Source organism: Gambusia affinis, linkage group LG22 (genome assembly GCF_019740435.1).
Source record: "Gambusia affinis linkage group LG22, SWU_Gaff_1.0, whole genome shotgun sequence".
NCBI classification, from domain to species: domain Eukaryota; kingdom Metazoa; phylum Chordata; class Actinopteri; order Cyprinodontiformes; family Poeciliidae; genus Gambusia; species Gambusia affinis.
The window spans coordinates 7245256-7260952 of NC_057889.1; the positions used below are offsets into that span (position 1 = coordinate 7245256).

The 15697-nt window shown below is 37.7% G+C and overlaps 1 protein-coding gene across 1 annotated transcript in view; it reads left to right on the plus strand.

Annotated features, from left to right (window-relative positions):
• gphnb (gephyrin b) overlaps nucleotides 1-15697 on the plus strand; it is a 160192-nt gene that overhangs the window by 42822 nt on the left and 101673 nt on the right. The window contains exon 2 of the mRNA XM_044107236.1: nucleotides 6103-6209. The gene's annotated coding sequence lies outside the window, so the exon portion shown is untranslated. The remainder of the gene's footprint in view (nucleotides 1-6102; nucleotides 6210-15697) is intronic.

Below are 15697 nucleotides of genomic sequence, written 5' to 3' on the forward strand. Positions count from 1 at the left end.
TTTAGCCTCCGTTATGTTTTATGTTCACATTACAATTGGATATAGTGTTCAATAGTTCATTTTGCGTGCTATAAATCCCAAGGACATTGGGTACACTGAGATTGTAAAGCTGTAAAACACTTAATATTATGTTTCTTCCCCATGTGATGATTTACCAACAGGTTGAGGGCAGTGGATGCAAGGGGCAGACAACACTTTTCTGGAAGTCAGTAACAGCAATGCACTTTAGCTATAAAATATGTATACCACACACATGTAATAGTGATCAAAGTGCTTGACGCTCCACAAATCAAATCACAGCAGGAGACAAAGGGTTAGTAAGACATAGGAATCAAAGTATAAATAAATTCCTAGATTTGCAGTTTTTCCAAACATAATTATATTTCAGGGCATCAGAATAAAGTGATCATATGACTATAACTATTACATGCCAGGATTAACGGCATGTAACAGGTGTTAATCCTACACCAGCTTGATCAGATTATCTCTTCTAAACCTAATTTAGGGTAAGACTCATTTAGATGGAGAGCTGGTGCATGCCACACTTCCAAATTTTTAATAAATGTTAAATTGTAGCTCCAGTTTACTTTTTCTTTTACTTGCACTTAACATGTCTGCACTGTTTTGTATTGGTCCATAAGGATCTCCATAAAAAGCACAGAAGGCACTTATAGCTTACATGTTTTACTGCTTTTTTATATATGAAGGGTTTTGCCTGTTTCAAGAACGAGAGAGAAATGCTAATCCCAAAGAGAAGTCGACTCATGGTACAAACCAATGGGTTGCTTTAAGCATAAAACCATAAAGCTGATCTGATGAATTTTAAGAAATACAACGTCCCTCAACATGTCAACACAGATGCTGGCAGGCTGAGATTTAATGAGAACACATAAAACTGATGCTTCACGTTTTACTCAAGTCACAGTCCCACTATGAGTCCATCCATTTCCTAAGATCACTTTGTTGTGCTTTGAGTTGAGATGTCAGGAGAAAATCCCAGCTGTGCCTGGTATGGGTGTGGCACACTAAATGACCATGAAGAACACAACATGAAGCACAATGACATTTCACATGGTGAACAAGACAGACACTTTCTCCTTGTCATTTTGCTTTTTATTTGTTCTAAAATGATGGTTTGTCTGTGGTTTTGACATTGCTCAACTCTGTAATTGGTATAAAGGTTGTGCTAATCAAAACTTATTTCAAACACTTCTATCTCAGGTCAAGGTGATTTCACTTCGACATTACTGTCAGCTTCACTTTTTATTATTAAACACACATGCCAGTCAAAGGTAGCCTCTTGTCTTTTGTTTTTCAGTGGGCTATGAAACATTTAAACTCAGCTGGATAAAGCAGGAGGTTGTTCGTTTCTCCTTTTGGACCATGTTAAAGAATTAAAAGCTTAAATGTCAAAAAGCTTATCCTTTCAGAAGATTCACCAGCTGTTAATCCTAGCATGTAATTGTTTCTTTTCCTTATCAGCACATTTACACCAGCAAACTGATAAATCTATGCTTATGGATTCAAATGTCAGCCTTACACAGCCTGATTTTGCTCTTCATTTATTTCAAATTAACTTATTTTTATCCTGTGGGGAGTGTTCAAGTTCTTGTTTCTCTCTGATTTCTGTTTAATGTGCACTATGGATTTGTCTTAATCAAATCATCATTCACCATGAAAGTAACTGTTTTGGTAATAGCTACGCCTCTGAAAAGTAGATACAGCTTGCACATCCATTTTGATTCACTGAGCAAAGGGATAAAAAATTTTTTTGAGTATATTCCGTAGAATATCTTGAATTAGTAATTCCTGGGTTTGTTTTTTTTTGTTTGTTTTTTTTCACGTGTATCAATATTTCCTGGGGCTTTAAAGCATAAACACTTCCAGGTTAATGGAGATCCATGCTTACAAGTGCCGAGGCGTATGTCGTCTGAGGGTTTTAAAAGCTAGAAATCCACATTATTGCACTGTTTCTCATAGTTTTTAATTTAGTTCCTCTAAGGTGAAAAGAGCCTTTTTTAAGCTCCATCTTTCATACTCTGAAATTTTCACTAACTGGGGCATAGGAAGCCCATATCAGGTCTCCAGGTCAATAGCTACGATTGTGAAAAACTGGAATTACCTTTTGGGTCAGTTGGCTGGACTTCATATAAGAATGTATACGCGGAAGGTGGAAGATCAAATAAACTGGCTTAGGAGTATCAATTTATTTTTGTACTTTAAGTATCTATGTGAGGAAGACAAAATATATTAGCCTTGAGGCTTGCTGAAAAATGCAGCCATTTCAAAGGAAAACAGGTTAAAGCATTTATATTGAATTTTTCTTCATGTGCGTGCATTACGTCAGTATTTTTCAGCCCTACTCCTCAAGGTACATTGTCTTGCATGTTTTAGATGCTTCCCTGCTGCAACACACTTGTTTCAGATTATTGTAATTCAGTAAAAGCCTGTTAATCAGCCATCAATTGAAATCAGGTGTGCTGAAGCAGAGAAAAATGCAAAACACGCAGGACAGTGTGTCTTGAGGGCCATGGTAGGGGAATCACTCCCTTGGATTACGTATTCAGTAATCAATACTGATTTAATAACAGAAGATGGTACTAAGGAGCTACCATTGTTTTGGGTGATGGAGTCAGATTGAAAGTGTGTAACTTAAAAGTATATATGGCCTGGCTGACTCGCAGTGTCAGAGCAGATTTGCTCCACAAAGGAGAGAGTGGGAGATTCCTTAGACGATTAACTTTATTGACAAATCGCATCCCTTTTAGTGATTAAGTGGATAATTCTTAAAAGTTAAAAAGAAGTCAGGGAAACAACAGCAATCACAACCACAATGGAAAAATAACAAAAATTAAATAAATCAAAATAGGAAATGTAAATGAAAGATCACGGTATGTAAACTAAACCACCACACAGTCTACCAATGCTACATTTCCCATCACATAAGAGACGAAGTTCATGCCCTTCAATATGACCAATGATTTCTCACTGCAGGCATCAGTAGGGTATAGTTTATCTAAAACCTGTGACGGGTTATGACCTTCAAAACATGGGATTAATTCATCTCCAGTAAATGCAAAACAAATGCAAGAACCGTCATTCAATATTTTGGAAGTAAGGACACTTACTAACTTTTAAAAAACTAAACATGCATTAGTTATTGTGACACACAGGCGAATTCCAAACCGTAACCAAACATTTCCACTGAACTCTCAGCTGACTCTTCCTCCTCTTTGACTAGGTATCCCACTATGATCCTAAAGAATTTTCCAGCACACTCCACTGCATTAGGTTGTTCTTTCCATATCCGCCTCCTCCCCCTCTTGACACCTCTTCTGGGCCGGGATGTCCGGCTCCACCTCCTCAATGGCCCTCTCTGCACTGCGACACTCCAGAATTTCCTTTGCCTGCTGCTTGACTGCTAATCGGGATTGGTGGGGAGGAACGAATGGCTGCGAGACATGGTTTTCCTCTTGAGCCTATAGAACTAGGCCAAGGTCACTCGTATCACTCTTTCGCTGCCACTGCCCACAGCCAGCGGCAACAAAGAGAGAGTGAGGGGCGTAGGACTTAAAGGAAAGAAAGATAAGGCTGCTGCTGAGCTCTGCTCTGCAGTCAAATGAGGTCTTGTGAATTGAAGAAAACACCAGTCAATAGCAAAGCTGTGGTTCATTTTATTTTTCAAATTAGCAATTAGATGGAAGGCACTGAAATATTATCATCTTATGAAATGCCTATTTACCCTTTTTGATGAAATATTCAGGCATGTCACCTTGCGTGAGAGTGAGCCCATAGGTAGCCTATTTTCTGCTCTCTCCTTGATCAACACTCATCAATAATTCACTCACGGCCCATTAGTTTTGTGAGAAATGCCAGAGAGCAACTTAAACTCGTCAGGAATTAATTTCTTACTTGCTGTGTGCCGAAACATATGGCATGGAAGCTGCTCTCATTGTGCGTTTAGAGAGGCTTCACTGAGCAGAATAGTTACACCGTACACTTAAAAGGAAGACGGCTGGCAGTTGACCTTGAGGCAATATTTATATCAATTCCAGTCCAGATCTACATGAGATTGTTGGTATTGAGCGACTGGAGAGTCACACCTCCCTCCTGTCCGATCAAACGCATTTGAAAGAAAGGTCTTCTTGGATGGCAAACAAGGGATTGTTATGTAAAAGCATTCAGTGGCTCATTTCCTCTCCATGCACACATTGTGTTTTATTATGAAATAAGCTGATGGAGACTGGAATGAGGATCTCTGTCTCAAAAAGCACAGAGCGTTGACATCAACAAGATTGTTCTTGTTCCGGCTCATTGGTCTTGCTGTAATTTGCTCTCCCAGGCATTGCCCTCTCCGTCTCCAACACAAGATGGTGCTTCAGGAATCACGGCTGGTATTCAAACCAGTGTTCACACATTTGACATTCGACGTCAAGAGCCCGGAGACTTTGCTGGATCACTTAGCAAAAAGCAACTGTGATCTTAAAATGCAGCACAGTAGTGGAAGCGGACATGTACCTGCACCGGAACGAGGCCTGTGGTCAAACACAAATTTAATGATATTTGGTCGAGTGCCTGGTTGTAGACATCAGCTATTTTATGAATTCTTGCCACAGGCAAGTGTCTCTGCCAGCCCTTTTATTTATTTATATTTCCAACTTTTCATTCTACACCCCGTCCCTCTAACACAGGGGTGGGCACTTCTGGACCTCAAGGGCCAGTGTCCTGCAACTCTTAGACGTCTCCCTGGTCCAACACTCCTGAATCCAATAGCTGAATCACCTCCCAAGTGCAGACAGGTTCTCCAGAGTCCTGCTAATGACCTCCTTATTTTACTCAGGTTTGTTGAAGTAGAGATACATCTAAAAGTTGCAGGACACCAGCACTCGAGGACCAGGAGTGCCCACCTCTGCTATACCATAATCTGGCTCTTTGTGCACAAATTGTCAAGTATCAACTTCCAGGTTACGTAGCACTTTTCTAAGTATTCATGCAAACAAAATGGTGTTTTATTAGGTCTTTTACAGGTTACACATTTCTTATTGTAAAAACAAATTGGTTTAGGGTATGCTGACTGGGTAGAAAGAACACAAAGGTTAACAGTTTGGTGATGACATGGTCACGGTTAGTGTCAAGTTTTCAGAAATCTTTCATTATAACAATGTGAAAAATGTATTTTCTCGTTCCTATTCGAAGCAAAAGTAATAATTCAGTTTAAGCACAATTTTTATGTCTTTTAACACATTTGCAGTATCTATTGGAACTTAATTTGGACATAATTACTTTAGCTGAGAAAAGCACTGTTTGTTTTCACTGTGATGGTGGTACTTTTCAACAACTTGTTTCAAGATACTATTAGAGAAGGAAGCAGATTTAATTTATTGTATACTTGGTATCTATAGACCTAAAAAGGTTTAGAAATTCACAGATGGATGTTCTGCGTGAAGCGTTCTTGTGCCATCTATGACTCTTAAGAGAAAGAACTTTCTCATTCAAAGCTTGAGGTAATTATTGTGGTCTATTTATTTAAATTTGCAACATCATGACTGTTCTAATTAAATGTAAAGCACTGCGTGTTTTTCTTGCTACATTTTAAGCTATGCTGACTCAATGTGGGCACAAATTGTAACCAGAGCGAGAATTAATCACAGTGAATCCAAGTAAGCAGCTGCATTTGGTGGCAGCTTGAGTAACCGCGGAAAGAAGATGCTGACATTTCATAAAAGACACTTGCTCCATATGTTGCAACGTAGACAAATGTCAAGAGATGAGAGGGGAGTGGGCATAGGCTGGAGGCCTTGTAGTCTAGAGGGTGAAAAAAAAATCAAAGCTTGAAAAATAACATGCAGTCTTCTTTATTGGAATTTTGAGGATTCACCATAACACATACATTAAAATGGAGGGCATCCAGATATTTTTACTTCGACCTTAATTAAATAATATTCTTAGAATTGCCAAGAGAGTAAAATCCTCAGATTAATTCTAAATCAAAAAATGTTTGCTTGAATCAGCTTGTAGTGATGTTGGATTCAGCTATAAACTGCTGCTTCCTTTGAGCGGTACGTGATCTTTCCTGACATTTCCTACTGTGTCCTTCTGCAGTTCATGCAGACAGATTTGACAGATACGACAAGACTGAAGACAACAGAAAGGCATCAGATGGACATGACATTGTGAAGGACTTCATAGTCAGAGCGCAGCTGAGACAGGTAAGAACGACGACCTCAAAATCTGGTGGTAAGGTTTAGAAGAAGAAGATGTAGTGCGACACGCTTCATGAACAGCAAAAAAATAAATAAAATGCAAATATGGGTGTCGGTTTGCCCAAAACTCATTATAGAAGAGGATCCACCTTTTAGATCTCAGTTTAAAAGAAGGAAGAGAAGAGGGAAGACATAAAGGTGAAGAAGGTTTAGGAACCCAATGTTTGGTGTCCATTATGCAGCATAAAATTCCTAATCAATTTAGCCTTTATTTTGACTTCTCTAGGCATCTATTATTGACCCATAGGACTCCTGAAAAAGGTGGTTTAAATGCCTACATTCCCTTCTCGGCATGTCAAGCTCTGTAGGAGGCTGCCTATTTGATTACTTCGATTGAGTTGTGTTGGACCAAGGAAACATGCAGAATGGCAACGCTCAAGAATGAAGTTGTCCATATCCAATAGTCAACTCAATCCAATTATAGGGACAGATTCAATAACATACATTCCAATTTCATCCTAGTCAAGTCCAATTTATTATGCCGATTAGTAAAGTTTTTTTTTTATATTTGTGAAAACCCCGCTAATTGCTTCATGGACTTTGCATAAAATCCCCCTGCTCCTGAATGACAATGTGCTGGCAGTGAACCATTAATTACACAGAGTTGTTTACTTTACAACCGTCCCTCATTCTAATCATGCATGTGGCAAGAATGAAAAGGAAAGACCTTTTTAAGAGAGAGAAACTTTCAGCAAAACAGGATTTGGTGTAAGGAGCCATCTTCTCACAAAAACAAGGCAACACTGACCCAGGAATACTTTTTAATGTTAGAATTGGAAATTTATTATTAGGAGAAGTTATGTGCATATCTATTCTTAGCTTGTGTAAATTAAAAGTAGTCTTATCCACCCAATTTGTTTTAATGAAAGATAACTGAAGTTCTATAATAATTTCACCTAGGAAAAAAAGCTTAAAATAAATTAAGAGCACAAAAACTTAGCTGGTTAAGTATCAGTAATTACATCATGTGTGGTACAGTACATGAACAAAACCCCTCTTTATAATTGTTAGAAAACAAAAATAAGCTTTTTTTTTGAAGGGCAGTCTTGATAATGAGATGCTAGAACAGGAACGTGATCACAGCCTCAGCAAAACATGCTGCCTTTGAAGACACACTCTCCCTTCACTTAGAATGGTTCAGGCGTGAAGCTGGTGAACAGCTTGCAGGGCTCCTACAGGGAGGGATTTCACAACCTCCCTTCGTGCTGTTTTGTTTTTGAAAATACAGCTGTCAAATGGGCTATAGGAAAACTTGCCAGATCACAAAGAAGGCAGCAATCAGTTTCATTTTGCTATTGCATGCAGGTCTAATCCATTTCTGCCACTGGTGAAAATGCCAGAGTAATCTGATCTCAAATGGAGCTGATTATTTCTAGGTTTACCCAGGACATGTTTAGTGGAGAGAATGGTATTTTGATTAGATGAGACAAAGTGGCGTGTTTCTCGAAACAATTTTTGGCGATAACGCTAATGAAGCTGCAACCTGACAAAAGAAATAAATTGCTTTTTTTTTTTTTTGCTGGGGTCCAAGAAAGTAAAATCTAAAAATGAGTGAAAAATAATCACATTTTATCAGCAAGTCTATGCTTGAGTGATGCATTTTTTTCTGCGGGAATATTGCTCATGGATCTCGACTCATGAATCTTCCTGATTTGACATGAACTTTTAAACAAGCAAGTCCTTGAGCTAGACCACAGACATTCGACCGCTTTTGAGTTAATTAGCGGCATGCATCACACGTCCTTTGCTCCACATACTTGTGGCTGCAGTGACACATTAATTGGGTCAGAGAATGACTTTGTGCAGGCAGAATGTCACAACAACTGTTTTCATAATCATCAGAGATCAAGCTACCAAAATGGGAGCCAGAGCGGTCGTGCATCTGCAGTACCAGTAAAGAGCTGCAGTTCTGGGCTGTTAAGCCACAGGTTGCAAAAGTCCTCAATGACAAAGATTTTGAGCTAATTGACATAAAAATAAAAATGAGTGCCACATAAGGAGACATTAAACTAAAGTAGTTTCTCACACATGCATAATTATTGGACAGATGCAATATTATTCCCTTTGACTTCTATGCATGGAGGCATTAAAATACTACCATTAACATAATTACCACCATGAAAACAGATCAACAAGTCATGTTGAATTAGGGCTAATGTACCAGCCAACAAGGCACCCGGCTGAAATGCCAGCATGCTGTTCTCCGCTCAGTCTTGCAGGAGGTCTAATCTTGCTGCCCACTCACAACCCTGAAACACTTGCTGTTGTCACAGAAATGGATCTGCCTTTACTGATGTGCTCAGCTCTTTTGTGTATGTATGCGTGTTTGTGTGTGTGTGTGTTCTTAAATTGGATTAATTGAAGTAATGGGAGGTTGTCTCACCCTCCCTGCCACGCTTTTTATCTCGCACTAATTGCTCTCCTCTTCCCTGCCTCTATCTGTCGCTCCACCTTCATGCAGTATTTGTGTATATTGTCTCTTTCTTCTACTCTCTCCGTTAAACTTCTACATAAAGAAATGTCCAACTTTCTCATGTGTTTTCACTATTTACTTATATGCTCTGAAAAGTAAATCATCATGGAAGTTTACAGTTCATAGTGAAACAAGACATAAAATGTAACAAGAAGGAATAACCACGCATCATAAGAAGAATTTGTGAAACTTGTTTCCATGGTGAATGTGCAGATGAACAGCCAAAATACTAGAATTTTTGACAGAAAATTATTTTTAGTCAAGCAGTCAGATGTCACATTGAATAGCAAAACTTCAGAAAATACAGTGGACCAAACATTTACTTCTGCTGCCTTACTTGACTTATTGATGAATGTTTGTTCCAGTGAAAATAACACATGAGGATCAGCATAAAATGACTTGAAGATTTTGAGGATGTAGCACTGAGGAGACAGTTGATAAACGAGGTCTGCGAAGGTTTGTGTGTTGCGACAGGAATCAATGAAAGAACCTGAAATTCACTTAGTGTTTGCTGTTTTATCACAATGTCTTGTTGTGGGAGAGGAATGCAACTGAAACTACAGAGATATTCAATCACAAAGTCTTTCAGAGAGAGCTTTTCTTTTCCAAAGAAGAATTACTTGCCAGTAAGACCTTGAAAAAGATAGTGATCCAAAGCCTACATTTAACAACCCAAACAAATGGAAGAGACATACATTTACAAACTACTAAATTAGGTACACCTGTTCAATTGCTTGTTGATAATGGCAACAAATTGGTCAAACAAAAGAGAGTGACTCTCTGTGCCTTTTGACATCTAGATTTGGTGAAGATACACCTAATATGGATGTTGGTGTCTGACAGGCTTGGCTGCGCATATCAGAAACTGTTCATCTGCCCGGATCTTTTCATGCAACCATATTGTTGTCTTGACTGAAATCCCATGATGATGATTTTAGAGGTCAGAAAAGAATGGGCGGACTGGTTTCAATGACAGAAAATCAAGAGAAGCTCAAATAACTTAAAGCCAGTCTTAAATTCACCAGCCAGTAAGTACATGAACTCACCATATGACCAGGTGCCACCGCTGATGGCATAGAATATAAAACTGGGCTTCCAGTTTCAGCAGAATCATCCGTTTTGGGCCATGATAGACTGAGAAAACCTTTCCCAGACCAATAAATCTCATTCAGATGGTAGGGTAGAAATTTGGCACAAAGAACAATAAAAGCATGCATCAATAATACCTTGTTTCAGTGATTCTTGCAGGTGGTGGCATTCATCTCAAATTGATTTTCCAATTATGGCAATGTGTTCAATGTGCAACAATTGTCCCCACAGTGACAATATCTTAATGTAATAGCGCTCCTTTGGAATGTAGTTGAGCGGTATATTCCCATTGTGGATTTTCAGGCAACAATCTCCGACAACTGTGTGATGCTACCATGTAAATGTGGACCAAAAGCTCAGAGGAATGTTTCCAACACATTGTCATAAAGAATTAAGGCCATTCTTCAGAAGAAAAAGGGGCATCCTACCTCAGTACCAGCAAGGTATTACTACTAAGTTGACCAGAGGGTAAAAAAGGATGATTACAGTATATTGTCGACTGCAAAGAGTTGTGATGTAGCAATAAAAAGCAAAAATTGGAAAAGTTGCTTAAATATGCAAAAGGGACTGTCAGAAGGTGCTGACGGAAAGGAACAAGAAGGTTACAGAGAGTTCCAGAAGAACTTCCAGAAGAAGTTTGATCTTTTAGAAGATCAAACTCAATGCTACAGCTGTAAGGTACTTTAAAATAAAACACTAACATTAGAAGCAGGCATGGTTTGTGCTCATCGTGGTAGAACTGGGGCACCTGCTCTCACCTGTTCAATTTAAAATTGTTAGATAACATATCCTGTACATTCTTTTTGTGTGGGTTGCTACAGGAGTTTCTTATTTTTTATGGATTCTCTGAAATGACAAATTTGTTCCAGTATTGATATTCCATATTGGTGTTATGGTCAATAAACATTATTTAGTAATATTTTATGTATTTCCTTACCCATTCAACACTGTGAAAAAAACAACCACATACTGACTTTGCTTCCTTGCTTCAGTCATCCACCCCACAATCCTGTGCTATTTAACGGTCACATACCCAAACAAATACCACATGGTGCCTCCTCCTCTCCTCCTCCTGAAACGCATACACAAGTGGCAACAAGATGGAAAAAAAAGACATAGGTTGTTGATATCTGCCCAGCTCTACTTATGAGACTAATATCGATAGGTAAAAAGAAAAAAAAGACTAACATAGGCCAATAACATTGTTAATGCAGATATATTGTTCATCCATATTTGATTTTCCTTTTTTATTTACTCAATAAGCTCTGAAAATGAAAACAAACATAGGCACAGCCATTGGCAATCAAAGATGGAGTTAAGAGTGCAAAACACAGTTTAAACATTTAAACATTGTCTGTGGCCACTAGTCCTTGCAAAGTCTTAGGGGACAGGTGCCCATCTCCAGCAGTTATTGTGGGGAAAGCTTGGTACACCCTGAAGAGGTCAGTAGTCCATCACAGAGCAACACAGACACAGAGCAAATTAACCATCCACTCTCATACATTAATCGTTCTCTCTAAATGTACAAACACAGTACAAGTTTTGTACTGTGGGAGAAGGTGGATCACCCGAAGAGAAGTCCTTGAAGATGCTAGCTTAAGTTAGCTTACCTAACCATGGAGACTCAAAAAATGTTGGAAATAGATTAACTTTCATCTCTACAAAAACCTGCAACTACTGGACACTTTAAATGTTTCACCATCTTCATCCCATAAGAATATAAAAATGTTACTATAATGTAAACATTATAGTGAGCTTACAAGTTTTTGCACAAGAGGAAAGAAAATCCCTTAGTCCTGTTTGAGCTTTTATTCTTAGCAATGTAACTGGCTGCCATGTGAGCTCAAAATGTTACAAATAGAGCTTGTGCATATTTTAGATTTTATTACAGGTGTGATAAAAATAGGTATAAAATAGAAATGGATTAAAATAAGTCTAACTTGATCTTATATGTGATTCTGGTAACTTCATCCACTGTAACCCTGACAAAGAAAACTTTTGCAGGGAAATTCTGTTCGATCACTGTCCTTCTAGTTCAAATACAGCAGAATGTGCGTTGCTGCTTTTTGTGTTTGTAACCTAACAAATGTGATAAGATTCATTAATTTTATGATTTATTGCTATCATGCTTTTTAATTAAACCCACAGTTCTGTATTAAAAATGTTTGCTGCTCTGATGTAATAATCAAATTTTAGATGTCATGATTTTATTAGTTGTAAGTAGAAAATCATCATAATTAACAGAAGTAAAGACTTTCAAACATCCATGTGTGAATAATCCATTTAATGAGTTTCACTTGGTGAGAAAGTTCCTAAAATACAGTAAATTGATTTTTTAATAATACTTTAATTTATTGAATGTGGCTGTATACCCTTTAATTGCAGTTTGTACATATGAAAACAACAGCTCATATAACTGCGATAGATTGCCAGTAATGCTGTAAGGTTCCTTGTCAGTCTCACACAAGCATTATTCATGCTGGATGGGACCTTTATGGAGCATGGTCCATAATTAACTAGATCACTGGTAGGTAGTCAGGTTAAAATAGAAACTCTGCTCTGTGGGTAACCAATGGAAACAGATCAAAGGTCCAGGAGTAGTTAAATGTTTGCATGTGGTATATGACCTGCAGGAGGAACAAGGAACCTCATAAAAGAGAATCATCAAACTCAAATTAGTTTTGTTTTCATCCCTTGCCTCTTAGTTAAAGGCTTCTGAAGGGGAAGGGGAAGAAGGTTTGTGACTTTTAAAGTCAATTTTTTTTCCCAATTCATACCCCAGACTGTGGACTGACACCCTCTGATCGAAAGAAGTGAGTTATAGCTAATGACCAAGGAGACTCCTGCTGGCCAGAGGCTCCATAAATTCTACACTGGGCCATGTCACACTGCCCACACAAGTCCGCTCTAGCTTATTAATAGTAATTTGCCCACCTTGTGTTTGATGCAGTGCGGCTCTGGCTGGCCAGTCCACTGCATGCCGCTCCCCTCTGTATTTCACTCAAGGTTCATTGTTGCCTTCTAAAAGCAGCCGAGCGGTTTGAGGGCTACACTGACACCTGCTGGTTACCAACTCAGCCTCTAGTTGATTAATCTCTTTCCCCATTAGCCAGTGCAATGATCCTCGCACTGAGTTGATAATATAAACGTAACAGCTCACACTGCACACCACAGTGGATGTATTCATATGATGATTTGACCATTAGCCTATGACTTTAGACAAATGGAGCCCCATTATGGAGGTGTGAAGAGGGAGAGCTAAGCCTCCAAGAGTGGTTTGAAATTTCCCCCAAGATATTAAATCATGTCCTACTTTTGGTTATTTGTTTTTGAAAAACCGGCATTGCTTTTAATGAATCACAAATTTGAGGTAGAGCGATTCCCAGTACTGGTAGTAATTTATTTTTTAAACTTAAGAAAAAAAAAAAAGGAGAAAAAAGAAAAGTGGCCTCACTCTGGATATGGAACATCTTCCCGGAGACTGTTCAAACCTAAGTTTTCCTTCTCTTCTAAAACACTGTCCCTAGGCAACTTCTTCACTCTCGGCTGGAGTCATTAATAGTTGAGAAAATGCAATATTAATGTGTGTACATGAGTGTGTGTGCTGTTTGATTCCTAGACTGGCAATGTTAGTATGCAGGTAGTTTAGAGCTATTTCCCCCTGGGGCCTCTTCATTGCTACATTTGATTTTTCACTCCCCCATCATCTCTTTTAAGCACTCATTTTCTCTCTCCTCATACATTTGTGCATGCACACGCCCTCACACACACACACGCATTCTCCCACCAGGTGATATTAAGTTAGCCTCTGAGGCGGAGCAGTAATATCTGCCTGTCATCACGGTTCTGTTCAATAAAATCAGCAGGATTATATTGACACAGAGGATTAAATTATTTTACATGAGAGATTATAAATCCTCCTAGGGTATCTGGCTTTGTAAATTGCTATTAACACTTAATTCAATCTTATCTCTATTTTAATGCATGTCTCCTCCACAAGCCCACATTAGCATAATTTAATGCCTGGAGATTGTAAAAATCCACTATCTGCAATTTCAGAGGGATTCAGGATAACAAACATGACGTTTAGTGTTTGATTGGCTCGTGATGCCGAACATTCAGCTCTAGTGAAATGAGATCACGCTGAGACAGAATGTAGAACTTATGGGATTTTGTTTATTTGAATTTACCTTGACAATTATTTTTCAATGGAAAAAAAAAACCTTGTGGAAATGCTCCCTCTTGGCCAGTGCAATCTCTCAAATGCAGTTTTGTCATATTAAACATTCAAATTGATACATCCAGATTTAAAATTACTTATAAATAAATAAATAAATAAATAAGGGGTCATAGTTTGGCTAAAAAAAACATCCGTCTTTTAGGACATGATGTTCAGACAAATAATTTCCACGTTATTTCTAGTCAGCCGTTATTTATGTCTGCGTTACCAGAGTTCAGGTCGATCCTGCTGCATTTATCAAATATTAACACAAGGTGGTGCTCTTGCTCTCTGGGAAAAAATGCGTACTATGTTTTGTGACTACATAATGTTCTGCAGCTTTAAGAGGCGGCAAAACGGCTCTTGGAAGACGTGGCTTAAAATAAAAGTTGAAGTTTACTGGAAATTTTTTATTATATCTATGACATCACTTAGAACATTTTTTTATTTTATTATCTATTTTATTAATTTACAGTTTAAAATGACCATGTCACATGAGCAATAATTTAGAGTGAAAAGAAATAGTTTGAGGGGAAAAAACCCGATATACTCTACACCTTCTCTCAATAGTTAAATTACTATAAGCAACTAAGCTTAATTGATAAATATTAGATTCTGAGCTTGACTATTATATCCTATAGTCAAGCTCAGTGGTGAAATAAGTTTGCTTTTTAGTAAAGCTGCACAGCCTTGCTAAAGTATCCATACCCTTTGAACATTTTCACAGTTAGTGGTTTAGATGCAGGTTTTTATTCATTTTTTTATTTTTTTATTTTTTTTTTTAGTTTTTATGTGACACACTAACAAAGTATTACATGTTTAGTGAAGGAAAGAAAGTAGTTATAAATTTTATTCCAAATTGGCAGATGTATTTCTTATCATTGTAAACAACTAACAAAGCAGACATAAAATTCTAAGGATAAGATGAATTCAATCAAATATTTGATAAAAGATGGAAATTAGTAGAAACCTGGATAAATCCATATATTCTTCAAATATATTTAACCTTAAATAATTTTGCACCTTCATCCTTTTTATATTACTAAGAAAGCAGTAAATGTTTTGTGTGTTCAGTGTTGGATTAGATGTATAACATCTGTGCACAACAGTTTTGAAGCTTTGCAAAAAGTTTGTATTCAGGCCTGAACTTTGACTTCACCATTCTAACTCTTGAATTGACATTGATCTAAACCAATCCACTGTATTTCTGTCTGTATATCTGGATGGTAGGTTAACCAGTCTCAAGCTTTTTTTCAGCTTCTAACGCAATTTCTCCATGATTTCCCTGTATTTAGCTTCATCAGTATACCCAACAAGTCTAACTGGCTTTTCATTTCCTAAAATAAAAAACAAGCTTCAAAACAAGTGGTGTATTTAGGATCTTAGTGCCTTTGTGCTGAGATGAAATTACACACAGGTGGACTTTGGAAGTTTGTTTCAGTGGATGTAATTTGGATGTCAGAATTTTAGTTGCTCAATTTGAATACAAGCTACATTTTTCCAAAGACTTCAAATATCTATTAGATATTAACAATTTCCTTCCACTTTACAGTGAAACACTGTTTTGTGTGTACTAGATATAATCCTCCAAAAATAATTTGAAGATTATAACTGAAATGTCTGTGAAGTGTGAATAATTTCACAAGGATTTGA